Below are 14586 nucleotides of genomic sequence, written 5' to 3' on the forward strand. Positions count from 1 at the left end.
GTGGGGTACATCCTCCATTACTGGAAGTCTCTCCAGCACTCCCGTGGTCTTGTAACTGACTGGCTGTGTGATCCTGGCAGCCACACACTCAGTCCCCTGCTGAGAGAATCATGATAGCTAAAATTACAAGAATGGTTCAAAGTGCAAAACAGGCCCACCAAAAATCATCGTGGAAAACCTCAATGCCCTCTCCAAAGGGGATATCCATAAGCATTGCCCCCAAAACAAGTCACTCCATCTCTTTCGGAACAAGCGCTACCAGCTGTCCAGTTGTTCTTGTCGGCCACCAAGTGAGCCCTTTAACAAAATGCCAGAGATGAACTGGCCTAAGGACATCCAGGCTGCCGCCCTAGAGCAGCATGCTTCTAGTAGTAAATAAGGTTTGAAGAAGAGATAAAAAGCAGGCAGCACAGTCTCCTGTTGTAGCGGGCACCCTCAACACATGGCTCAACAGTGACAATGATGATCGTTGAACTTGATTCACACCATGCTGGGTACAATGCTTCGTTTATACCCAACAAGTCAAGACTCTGCCTGTTATTCATGCTTCTCTACTGATGCTGTCGGTGTTCAAACATTAGGCCATGGGGGGCATTTCTCAGCCAGACTATAGCGAGAGGGGACTGCAGAAAGGAATTAATTTTTTAGTTAAATGAATTTGTCTGTGTCAGTGTTGAATATTCATTTTGAATAGGCACTCAGTTATCCGGATTCAGAGCGTAAACTCTACCATTGAGTTAAGTTATTCTTTGTTATGTAGTTGTTTTTGTGCCTCATAAATAAAAGGCTTATTTTCTAAATACTATGCAATAAAATTAATACTTAACCAAAAAATATAAATATTAAAGCTATAGCAGCTAAAACTATAATTAAGGAATTTTTAAATTATTTAACTTTGCATTATAATATTTTTTGTAGTTACAAAAATTTGAGAAAGCCTTCAAATTAAGATTTTTTTTTTAGCAACAGAAAAAAATGAGTACCGAACCAGGATGTTAAGTCTTTCTCTTGTTTGAAATTTCATAAAAAGGGGTAAGTCTTCAGCACCTATCCTGAATGACTTTAAAAAGGTAGCAATAGAATTTTTTTTAAGTACAGAAAAATGAAATTTTATGGATAAGCTACTTAGCCAGTATTGAATTTATTTTTAATTTACCAACAGTACAACAGGAGGGCAGGGGAAATGCATAAAAAAAAAAATCAATGCATGCAAGAAGCAGCTACTGAAAGGGTCCTTTATTGTTGTTTCTTTCTCTATATACCAATCAATCAAAATAATGAGTGTGAATTGATAAAATCCTGTAAGCAACTTCAGGTAACAGCTTTGATCTATTTTCATTTTATATTATTTTCAATATTGTATGTATCATACTTTGTGTCATGGGCATCCATTGCTTCTTGAACAGGGTGTATCAAAGCATTTTCTCATCAATTATTAAGTCATTAAAAATACTTCATAGCAATAGCTGGAGTTTATTGTACCACTTTCCTGCTGTATGACATTCAGCTTACTTGGGTCTTACTTCCTCTAAATAAAACTACCAACACTCTTTTTTAACCACAGTTTCTGTCTACACCAGGCTACACTTTCAAGAAAGGCCCCGGGGTTAATGAATATTTGTCCCTAATCACCAAATTACGTTACAGAGTCATACTGCTAGCCATTATAAAATGAGAATTTCCACTTTGTGTGGCCCTCGCTGACCTTGAGGGCACTATAAACATGGACACTTGAACGTGTCAGCATGAGAAATTGTTTCTCATTATTATTTTAACTATCCTGTCTTCATTTACTAAATGGACAGATTTCTGTCAGCTGCTTGTATTTTCTGATTGGGGAATTAATCTGCTCATGTTCTTTGGTCATTTATCACTGGAATTTTGCTTTTCTATTGATATTTATGAGCTGGCTCTTTATATATAGAGAGTTTTATCTTTATTGTCATGTGTCCCACACAAATGTTTCTACTTGTCTTTCAGTTCATAATTGCGATTGTGATATTTTCCGACACATAGTCTTTTCTATCTCTCTGGGAAGCAAACCTCGTTCCCTCCATGTGGGCTTCCATGTCCTTTGTCACTGACAATGCCTGCTGAGCTTCATTCTTGCCTCTGCCAAAATCTTTAGCCTAGTAGAAAATGCCTTGTTTGGCTTTCCTGGTTGTAGGTCTTCCAATCCTACACCTGCCAGAAGACGACAGACATACATACAGCCCAAGCTGGCCAATCACAGGATTTTCCTATCAGGCCTCAATGAGTGGTTTAGAGAGACTCTAAGTTAAACAGAGTTCCTCTAAGCTGCCATCGTGGGGTGCCGTCCCTTTAGCACGAAGTTCAAGGCCACAAGAGAGAAGGCATTACTCCTAGTCACACCTAGAAGCGACTCTACATCATCACATTTGCCCACACATTATTGAGTACCAGTTGGTCAACTGACCTGACTCTAACTCCTGGGAGCTATACTTCAGCTGAGTAACTAGCAGGGTATTGATCGTGTCTGAGGATGCTCTAGCATGCTGCCTGCTTTGTGATGATGTTTCGCTCTATGCTCTGGCTCAACCCACTGTTTTCACTCACAAGACCAAGCCAGTCAGCACCGCAGCTCAGGGAGGAGTGCCACCAGGGTATATCAATTGGTCAAAGCAATTCAGCACTGGACAGAGGGCTTAAGCATATGCAGAGGAAGCAGAAATGCTGTTCCACAACAGTGGCTGCTGAAAAGAAACTTGGGGAGAGTGAGCCAGTAAGATGGCTCATCAGGTAAATGCACTTGCGGTGCCATGTTAATGGCCCAAGTTCAAGTTCAATCACCAGAACACGTTTAAAAAACAAAAAAACAAACAAACAAACAAAAAAAAAAACAGAAAAAAAAACTGGATGCCATGGTGTACATCTGTATTTCCCAGCATTCCTATAGCAAGATGAGACAGGTGGAGCTTTTCTGGAAGCTTCTAACCAGCTAGCAAAGAGTATGCAGCATAGCAAAAACCACAAGAAATTCTGCCTCAGCGAGGTAGAAAAAAAAAAAAAACAACAACAAAAAACAACCCCCCGAAAGTTGTCATTTAATCCCTATATGCACATTATGGCATGCATAAACACACACACACACACACACACACGTAAATAACATTTAAATTTAAACTAAAAGAAAAGAACTTTGAGGATATGGTAGAATAGAATATACCATTCATTGTCTTGTCTCTCTTCCTGGATTAACTTCCTGGTTTTTATTAAGACACCTAGCACAAGAGTTAATTGTCTAGATTAGCCCCTATATGGACACCTTTTGCCTTTGTCTCACGATAAGAACTTGACCAGATGCCCACATGTTGCTTCTTGTTTTAATTTTTCATCTGCCTCAGTCTGTGTTTACATGTGGTTCCATGTTCCTATCCTAGACATTGAATGCAGCTTGAATTTATTTTGTCCTTTGATAGCTACTGAGAAACAACTGCACTTCGTTTTCAAAATACTCCCAGGACCAATTATTAAATGGCACATTCAGACTCTGTGTCCTGAGTTCATGCTTCCAAGCGGCTCATTTTGCATTTACACAAGATCTATTTTCTTAGCTACCTCTCATACTGCTATTTCCTCATATACCGATTCAACCACTGGGGTTTAACTGGCTGTGATGATTTCTGGTGGGGCAAACTCAGGGCCTGTCCTCTTCTTCATGTTCAAGGGCCCCCGCCTAGTATTGCTTAGTGTTCAAGTTATGTCTTAAACACCCTTCACCACATTTCCCATCAAGAGACAACACCCCTTCTTTTCTTTCCTTTTCCTTTTCTTTCTTTTGTTGTTTTTCTTAAATCCAAATTCCCCTTCTTTTAGAATCCAGAAAAACTGAGCCAATCAGAGGATTCACACCTGAGTTCTGATACCAAGGAAAGAAGACACTTGCTACACAGGTAGCCTTCTGAAATGCTGCATAGAAGAAACATTCCTGTTTATCCCTGGCCTGTGGACAAGACTGAGCTGTGGCCTGAATAACAATTGCTTTTTCAATCTTCTGTCCAAAGCCCTTTTCTGACTGGTTGGGCCTCCTTAGCCATCAATCTCCTGTCCGTGCCTTCCAGTTGTGTGTAGAGAGTCAGGAGGCAAATGCTAGGTAAATGTCAGTGTGTCTTGAGTGATCATCCTCTCTAAGCAATCATCCACTTTGTAAGTAATAAAGGATTCAGCAGAGTTGATCACAGGCCTCTTTATCTGCAAAGCACAAGACGCAGGCAGCTCGCTTGTGGTTATCAAATGCTTCCCAGAGAGGGCCGAGTTGCTCCTGAAACAGAGTCTTTGGTTTCGTTTCATCTGATACCGGGTATTGGCTTGACACAGTCGAGAGGAGATTCATTAGCAGCCTGGTCTAGTAAAGACGGAGGCAACAGCATCCTCTCTAAAGCATCCCAACTGTGAGAGGCTGGAAAAGTTCTAGGTTTTTGTTCGGGTAAGGAGAATTAATATGGACAGAGAATCTATAAACATCTAATGTTAAATAGCATTCGTCACTGTTCAAATAATTGTTCATAAGTTAATTCTGCCTTGATAACAATCAAGTAGTTACAGCTTCCACTCCCCCTTTAAGATGAACAACCCCAGGTACCAACAACCTGGTTAATTTGCTTGCACAAGGCCACAGATCAAGTAAGCAGCCAGAAGTTATTATGCTAACTACTTCAGTTGAAGTCTTCTGTACTAGGGTCAGAAATAGAATTGCCATCAGACACTAGTGAGTCCCAGATTCTGGCCCTCCATCTAGGCTCCAGGTCTTGTAGCTTCTGGTTTGGGAATCCAGGGTAAGAAATGTCAGAATGTTGTGCCTTTAACAGCTTCCAGGTAGTGCAGTTGCTGCTGCCGCCCCTGGGGCCAGCCTTTGAGAACAACTCCGTACTGAAGTGATTGGCAGGTGTGAGCCCTTGACAGCTAGGAAGAGTAAAACATCCTGAGAATGAATCTTTAAGCCATGCAGCTAATTCTCAATTTCCAAAGTCAGAATACCTGTGGGTTTCAATTCCCTACAGCAACTGTAAGCTGCCACAACCCACATGGGGCCTGCTTCTCTGTCTGTTGGGTTCACAGGCAGCTATTCAAAATTGAGACAGTATGAACAGGAATGTTAGAACATCAGAAAACAGAGGTTTAAGTATCATCCTGATGGCCTAACTTCCCCCTTCATAGCTATGGTTGTCATATATAGACCATAGTACCAATTATTTACCACTTAAGAATATAAAGGTAAATGTTAGACACATACATATAGACATTTCCTGGCATATAGAAATAATAGTATCAACACACACACACACACACAACACATGCACACATGCATAACCCCCTATGAAGAAATGATATTTGATTTCCTTTCTTTTTAGAAACCAGGAGAGGAACTTAACTTTCTTGGCTTTTGCAAAATCTATCAGAGTCACACTGGGTACCCAAACCTTCTTTCCATTTTTTTCCACTGTGACAAGAAAGACTTGGCTGTCTGCTTCAGCCTACACCTGCAGGAGAGAGGGATTTATTGGCTGGCTCTTCTCCAGAGCCGTATTTCTGTGCAGAAGAAACGGATGAGTTCTAATGGAAAGATGGAAAGGGCTAGAAAGAACCAGCAATCTACAAAGAGGGAGACTGGGCAAGGGAGTAAAGGAAAAGAAAACCTGGAGTAACTTCAATGTCATAAGTAAAGCTTCCTCTTAACTGATTGTAAGTTGCTTACTACATTCTCTTTGGTGTTTCTTTCCTCTGCAAGGATATACAGTTGTTGTTTGTGTTAATTGTTGCCCTCCTTCCTGGAGCTACAGGAGTTAACGACACGGACAGAACCTCCTATCATGTAAGAAGGGCAAAGTAAGGTAAAGACTGGAAGAAAGGGAAACGCCACCAGTGGGGAAGCCTTGAGGATTAACAGCCAACTCTTCTGCATCTGGCCACCTGAAAATTTCCCACACAGGAAAAACCAAGCTCTTGGAGGCTGTTGGCTCATCCCCTTGCCTCTGAGAACTGCCACTGTCCTGAGAGTAGAATGTAGGTTAAGCTCAAGCCCTGTCATGGAGTCTACAGGAATGGGAGTCTACACTCAGTCAGCTTTCCTTGGTATTCAGCAAAGGTGGGACACGACCCAGTTTTCAAAGTGACTCCATGTCGATGTGGAATGAGGAAGTTGGGCTTATACCAAGTGAATTCTCTCATCTGTGTCCTCAGTATGAGGAAGAGAAGGGAGGATAAAGAGCAACTGTAGGGATAAGTCCCACCCATTAGGGGGCGTGTTCGCCTCAGGCTAAAGTTCTCCTATAAAATTGGTGAGCGTGCTCCCAGCGCTCGCTTCTGCTTTCCTGGTCTCCGCGGGAACAGTGGTTCTGTAAGTCTATTCCTCCATTAAAGCTGTCTATATTTTGACAATCTGTCTGCATTCGCTTACGCCGTTACAAGCAACCGTTCTAAAGAAAACTCTAGAGAAGGAGTTCACAGATAGATCTAGGCTCTGTTGGGCACTATAGTTACTTCTGTATTTCTATAGTTACTATCGCTATAACTATAGAGGCTACACTCTTCCGTAGTTACTACCTCACTTTTCTCATGACCTCCAGAAGCGATTTACTAAGCATACGGTTTTGTTCTCAATTACCTGGGGTCAATGTTCTCGATTCTAGCCACACAATAAAATTATCTAGGGAGCCCTACTCTCCCAAAAAACCAAAGGAAGGAAAGTCTATAAATGGCAGGCTTGTCACATTTCCAAGATATCAAGGTCACTAAAGACAAAGACAAACTGAGAAACGGTTCCAGATTCAAGGAGTATATGAAGACAAAACTAAATTTATTGTAGATCCTGGGAAAGAGCATTGGTGCCGTAACTAGGTAACTAGTGTCAATGAACATCTCCCCTTTGACCTTGACACTACTGCTGTGGAAATGAGGGAGTGGATAAACATTTAGAAAGGGGCAGGAAAGACACAGATCAATTATTTATGCTTCATTTGCTTTTCTTTCTTTCTTTTTTCTTTTTTTTTTTTTTAAAACAAAGTCCTTCTAGACAGCCCTAACTATCTGGCCTGGAACTTGCTGCTACATAGGCCAATCCTAGAATAAACTCACAGTGATCATCATCACCACTACCTCTGCCACCACCACTGCAGCTCATAATTCTACCCTGACCCAGTATTATGGTTAAAGGCATGCAATGTCATTTGGGGATCCTTCTGCCTATTTAAAGCAAATATTGGAAATGGAGAAATGGCTCAGTGGTTAGAGCACTTATGATTTCAGAGGACCCAGGTTTAATTCCCAGCATCCACATGGCAGCTCACCACTGTCTGTCACTGCAGTTCTAGGAGATTCAACACCCTCTTCTGACATCTGCTGACATCCGGCATGCATGTGGTGCACAGACATACATGTAGGCAAAACATCACTGAGTGAAAAATTAAATTATTGTATTCAATGTATTTGCATGGTCACAAAGAAGACAGAGAATAGCTTGTTAAGGACTCTACTTCCACTATGTCGGCTCCAAGGATGGGAACTGGGTCGTCAGGCTCTGAGGCACTAAACCATCTTGCTGGACCATGTACTTTCCTTGAATGGCTAACATATTTTAAAATACAATGTTTAAAAAAAAATCCATCATTTTCCAGGGCATCTCCCAGATCCATATAGCATCATCCTAGGTTTAGGAACCTAGTTAGCATACTTTTCTCGACCCCTTAAATGGTGTTGGATTCTCAGGAAGTACTAGTCTCTCTCCTAGAACAAAACAGTAGGGAGATGGGCCACTGTGCTCCTCAGATCATTCCTGCCCCCCGGGGGAAAAGGAAAGAAATCTGATGGCATCTTAAAATTACTTCTGCACACCGCTAGCCTTGGACAAGCGTGTGTCCACTCTTAGCTTCCCAGATGTTCCTTTCCAGGCAGTTTTATCTTAATCCCACAGAGTAAAAGGCTTCCTTCCCTGTGGAAATTGGCAGATGCTAAATACCAACCTCTCCTAGCAAATACAGCTCTATGGAAATGAAACATAATCTGCCTTTATTAATAAGGAGGTGGCAAATGGCTCAGCGTGTACATGCGAGAGAAAAGCCAGAGGTAGATAGGAATGTGCCTGTCAAAGCAAAGGGGGGGAAGCAAGGAAGGTTAAACAGCACAGAAAGATCACTGGGTTTGGGATTCAATTTCAGTGGTTGCAAAAACAAGGCTCTTGGCTATTTGCATATAAATGTGCTGGGGGGGGCGGGAGTCACAGTTCTCAGCTGTGCATTTTAACTTTCTCCTTAAAATCTGTTTCCCAAAGCAGCTGCAGGAATCAGCTGCAAATTCCAAATCTAAAAATGAAAGTCACATGGCTGAATTGGGAAGGAGACAAGAGGAAGGCACTCAGGATGCTCCAGTTAACCCATTGGGGCCTGCAGCCCATCTGTGCTGCCTGCAAGCTTTTAAGAATCTCAGTACCCATGGTGCACTGGGGCACAATTAAATCTGGCTTGCTGTCGGCTACGGGTCAGAAGAGACAGATATCCCATGTCTGTGACTGTCTCAGAAAATAAGAATCTACAGTCTTGATTGACTAGCAGTCTGGGGGGGGGGGTCTGCATTTTTTTTTTAAAGGCAAGATAGGTGAATAGTTCAAGTTTAAGGGGCTAGTCTCTGTGGCAACTACTTGGTCATGCCATTAGGCAGTCACAGACAGTGGTAGTGGTGTGACTGGGTACAGTAAACTCATTATAAAACAAGTTGGTAGACCCTGCCCAAGACCCTGTATTATCTTTGGTTCAGATGCCTGGTATCAGGATGCTTGTCAGACACGGCCACCCTCCGGCTCTAGCTCACAGCAGCTAGCTTGAGTTCTTTAGCAAGGTGACCATAGCACAGTGATATGGAAGGAGGAGGCACAAGGCAACACTGAGAGCGAACCGGGTCTGGGAGTTTAGAACCGGAGTGCTGAGATGTGAGGGGCCAGCTTTTTCGTTCATAAAACTACCCTTAGCCTTAGAGATACCCAGTTATTTTTAAGGACCTTATACAGGGAATTCGAGAGGTAACACATGAATGTGAAGTGTCAATGGGGACAGCCGTGACCCATGGCCTTGCACCAAGAGGGAGGCGACCCCTGCGCATGCACTGCGATATCCTCAGTCGGCATGAGGTTGGGATAACTTGGCTGGCACAGGCTCTCCTTTTAGATGCCCAGACATTCGCAGCTCACCCCTGCCAGGCCTGCAGTCTCAGCTGCGCAGCGGCAGAAGACAAGGACAATTACCCTGAGTCTAAGAAAGTCGGGCTTGAACTGGTTTTCCTGACCCTGACATGCCGCATGCTCCTTGTACATCTAATCCCAACCCCATGCGGGGCGGCACCTCTTAACAGCTGCATCCTCAATGCCTGGCACGGCTTCAGCATTCAAAATTGGCAATAGGTAAACAGACATGGAACGCACGATGTCAGTTGATGGTGACATCAGCCTTTAGTTTGCGCGCGTCTATAATTGACTAGTGGCCTTACTCATTAGCATGCACAAGGGCTGTGTGGGTTCTGATTTATTTCAAAGGATCCATCCCTGTTTCCCTTGCTGTACAGAATTCTGGCAAACGACAGCACAAGCTATTTCTTCATCCGTTGCCCAAAGCAGATGCCTAAAGGCCTATATCCTGGTCCTTAAGGGTTAATGGGATTTAGGAAGGTGTTTCCAGTTTTCCCTAAAGCGGCGTCACTGAGCTGGGAGGGAATGAACTGAGTGGCTCTTCCCCGGTGCCAGTCTGCCAGTCAGCTGGGACCAGCCCATTGTCAGAGGCTGTTTTTCATGCCCTAGAAAAATATTCTCCCAAAAAAGCCTGCCAGTGATTAGCGAGTGCGAAGAGAGTACGCATCGCTCCATAAGCCCCTGCACCTGCCTCGGAGGTGTCTCTGCGGAACACGGTTTTGACACATTGTGTGAAGTGGGGTTGCAGAGGAGGCACCAGGGATGTCACACAGCAATTGAGAATTGGGATGGAGCCCTGAGCCTCCGTAGCCAGAGGAACCACTGTGGTCCCAAGAACCATTTTCTCAAATTCGCAGTGCAGATGGCTAACTCAGGCAGTGTATTAGAATCCTGGCTCCAAGGTTGGGTTCCAGTTTTTTTGCACACCTAGTAAGTAGCATGTGAACACTGAGTACCTTGACCACAGAGGAAAGAGCAGAAAGCTTCAGGCCAGGAGTGTTTTTTTTTTTTTTAAAAAAAAAAAGGGGGGGGCACACATTCATTAGAGATGTAGTTCTTATCAAAGGTGATCTCTCTATGTGCTGATCTCACAGTGTGACTCGTACACACCTCCCACTGAGACAAAAAGGTGAAGGTGTGCTCCCTCCCTCTAAACCACGGGCTGGGCTTGCAAACATCTAGAGAGTGATTCAGTGACTTTCTCAGGTAGGTTACAGAGCTGATACCCTGTCACCACTGTTCTCTCCAGACCCAGGCATCCCCCTGTGAGGAAGCCCAAGCATCCTGGGAAAACCCCCAGAGAAGCAGCCTCTGTCCCATAAGCCACACTGGGCTCTGGCTGACAGCTAGTACCCACTTGCCAGGCACGGAAGAGATTTGTATTTGCCAGAATCTCTTCAAATCCATCCTGGCAGTGGAGCCCCTCACTCTATGCAGCTTGCCCTCTCTGGAAGTGTGTGAAACAGACATGGGTAATGCGTGTGTCCTCGGCCCAAGACAGACTGGTGACAGAATCAGTGACCTCTGTTCCTGTGCATAGTCTGGAGATATTTTTACATGTACTAGGATCTGAGCTGTGGTGTCAATCACTCAGTTATTTTCTTTCACTCGGAATATCCTCTCTGCACAATTGGGCACTCTCGTTCCTTACGCTTGGACCGCATCTCCCAAGCTGGAGAACCGTGCATCTGATTGATTGCCAGAGAACCCCATTATGCACAAAGCTTTACCACACCTTGCTCCTCGTGCTCCCCCACCCCAAACACCTGGTCTGTGATTATTTAGTACAGCCATCAATTTAGGGGACGAAAACTTTGTAGCAGCATAGTGGGGCTGAAGCTTCCAAACTATCCCTGCTATTGGCAGGCTGACCTGCTCTTTCCATCCCACTGAATCCCTCCATCATCAACCCACTGCTGAGGTATAGGCCCTTAGGTATGTCATCACCCTGAAGGACTCTAGTTATTTCTGGATACCTCCAGCTATTTCTTAAATACATTGTCACTACCCTCGAGGCTAATAGCATAAAGATCTTGGACCCGCTCTTCACGGGCTCCCTATTGTTTGACAAAGCCAAAGAAGAACACTGAATGCCCTCTTGCCTTAGTGTCCCCTACCCCATATCCCAGCTATTGACCAAACCTCGTATCCTGTAGTAACTGCCATGCTCTGTTTGCGCTTTAGTAATGTCGAAGTCTCTGGAATGCTCTTTCCTTTCATCTCTGGAACTCTCTGTGGTCTTCCTAGCCAGGACTGTTGCTTTCACTCATCCTTCCCGGGCTCATACCCTCTCCTGCTAATGGCTCTGCTGCTGAACTTCCATTTCTACTGCCTGTCATTCACGCGCCAGACTGTCTGATTTCACAGGAGTTCTCAGTGTGCTTCGCAAAGTTAACAGCAACACCGGTGCCTAGAGCTCTGGTGAAAAATGAAGATTCTCAGGCCTTACTTCAGACTCAGTGAATTAGAAACTCAGGGATTAGAGTCCAGTGTATGATGTAATAGGCCCTCTGGGGGGCTTTTGGTGCATTGAAGTATTGAAACCACAACTTCGGAAAAGCTAAGTAAACATTAGTATCACTGGCTTTTCTTTTTTGTGTGTGCATGCATGTATGGGCATACACATATGTACACATGTCTTTGAAGGCCAGAAGTTGACATGGTAAGTTCAATCAGAATCTACAGCTTATCAAGGTCTGATTGCACACTGAAGTTTGAGAAGAATTTGTGTATGTGTGTGTATGTGTGTGTGTATGTGTTTATGCATCAAACTGGTTTTTTGTTTGTTGTTGTTATTTGTTTGAAACAGCATTTCTCTCTATAGCCCTGGCTGTCCTGGAACTCACAGAGATCTCTTGCCTAAGCCCCCTGAATGTGGAGGTCAAAGGCAGGCACCACCACATCTGGGGTTTGGAGCATGTAAGACCATTACTCTAGTGCTGAGCTATATCCCCAGCTGCAACAGAATTCTTTTTTTTAAAAAAAAAAAAAGAATTATCTTGTACAACTCTGCATCATAATCCCTAGCAAAGAGCCCAGTAGAACATAATAGCCACTTGATCAAGTCTACAAAAAATATTAGCAAAAATGTGTTTTCTGCTTCTTGTGGTCTTGAATAATGGAACGAAAAATAGTAGCAAAGTGCTTTGTAAACAGCTTCGTAAATGTGTGCTATAATAGTAAGTGTTGTACAAAAACTGGTTCATCAGGTCATTTCGTTCCAAATTGCTCAGAAAGTGCCGATTATTTAGCAAGTATAATTTTACACACACAAACAATTATGGTGAACAAGGGAGACCCAGCCAGCCAAGTGTGGTAGGAGAGGCAGCAGCTATGCACAGTTGCACAACTAGCCAAAATAGGATGGGATAAGTCCAGCAAAAGGGAGGCACACAGTGTGAACAGACACAATATTCACTTCCCTTTAGCTCAGTCAACTTTATCTCTCCAAGCCCCTTCCATGGTGAGGTATGAACATCCTAAGAAAAATCAGTCACTGAACACAAGGGATTTAGAAAGATTCAGACATAAAACTCTGACTTCATTTAGGAAGTCCACTTAAGCCTAATCTTAGGCAAGCATTTGGGTCAAGATGGTTTATATTTAAGGAAATCACAAAACAAGGGGGTGAGTGAGAGAAGAAAACGCTGAGCAGAAACAGGAACGGTGTGTTTACTCAGTGAGGGACAAAATGGATGCATTTGAGAGTCATCTCTGGGACGTCGTGAAGGACTGTGCTAGCCATGTGGTCACCTGTGTATAGCCTGTGTTGGGGAGGGGGGGAGGTGGGCTAATCTGCATGTAGCTCATGGACCTGGGAAAGATTTCCCCTGCAGCCCATATCCTTGAGACCATAGCATTATTGTCAGAAGGTCTAACACCACTTGTGCTGGCTCCTAAGGATCCTGGGAAAGTCCCCTCTGTGGTTCTTGACTACAGGAACATGCTTATCAATGTCCTAAGTGTCAACATCGCCCACAGTCACCCACATGACCTGAGCAAGGTTCCAGTTATTTCCTGCAACTCTATAACTGTGACGTGAGCTCTGGCATCACCCATACTTGGCCATTATATCCAGGGTGGGTCTCCACAGTCCAAGGCCTTAGGACTTCCACTGCTTATGCCATCAATCACACTTACTGAGTAACCGAAGGCAGTATTACCCTTCTCCCTTGGTTGCAGGCATAGAGCTTCCATTGCCACAAATTCTGGAGCTGCCCACATTCAACACATGAGATCTAGGAAAGGCCCCAGCTATATCCCACAACTCAAAAATTATATTTAACAGAGATGCACACCCATTCCATCTATACTTAGCCTAGGGGTACCCTCTAACCAATAACCTTGAGATCATGGCCACTTGTGCCAAAAGTCCCAGTGTCGACTCTGCTTGTATCATGAAACCTAGGAAGTTTTCTTTGCCAGATACAAACAACTATGATTGTGGATGCTATGGTCCAGACAAACCACTCACATTTATTCTGTGTTACTTACTGGGGGAGAAGATTCTACATGTATTCTATACCACCAAAATCCTAGCTGCCAGGGTCACCAAGTCCCAAGGCAACTTGCATTCATCCTGAATGACCTGAAGATGATTCTTTTGCCTCGCAGAGCTATGGGTTTGTATGCTGGTTTCACAGCATCTCCTGCCTTCTATAGATAGTCTGTTCCACATCCCATAGAACCAGAATCATGATGCTGCCACCACAAGTATCAGCGCTAAACTGTGGGGTCTGAGTCACAAATCTTTGGAAGCCCCGTTCATTGCACATTCACACACTGCCTTCATGGACTTCTATAGTATAGGCTATAAAGCTATTCATAGACATTGACGGCAATTGTTATAGGATATTTGCATAGAAATTACAGTTGTGAACTCACCTATAGTTGAAGCCAAATTATATAACTGATATCTTACACCCCCTCAAATTAAAACCACTTTCCTATGAAAATTGTTCCAAAAAATAGGAAGAGGTTACTTTGCCTGTTTTATTAGATGTGAAAGCATCACATTAGAAACAAAATAAATCATAGTACCTCTAACAACAGAGTTATTGTCCATAAGAGTTCACAGGATGATGAAATTCCAGGAAATAACACAAAAGAATCAATTAAAATACTGGAATTAAAATTCTTAGTAAGTGAATAAAATGCAATTCAGAGTAGGTAATATAATCTACACCAAGCAGAAGAAAGAACTTTTGAACCCAAGAACAGCTCCTCTGAGATAAACCAGAAAAAGAAAAAAATGGAAAGAGGAAAAAGGAAGAGGAGGAAGAGGAGGAGGAGGAGGAGGAGGAGGAGGAAGAAGAAGAAGAAGAAGAAGAAGAAGAAGAAGAAGAAGAAGAAGAAGAAGAAGAAGAAGAAGAAGAAGAAGAAGAAGAAGACAA

The sequence above is a fragment of the Alexandromys fortis genome, unplaced genomic scaffold (genome assembly GCF_014885135.2).
Source record: "Alexandromys fortis isolate MF-2015 unplaced genomic scaffold, M_Fortis_MF-2015_v1.1 scaffold_248, whole genome shotgun sequence".
NCBI classification, from domain to species: Eukaryota; Metazoa; Chordata; class Mammalia; order Rodentia; family Cricetidae; genus Alexandromys; species Alexandromys fortis.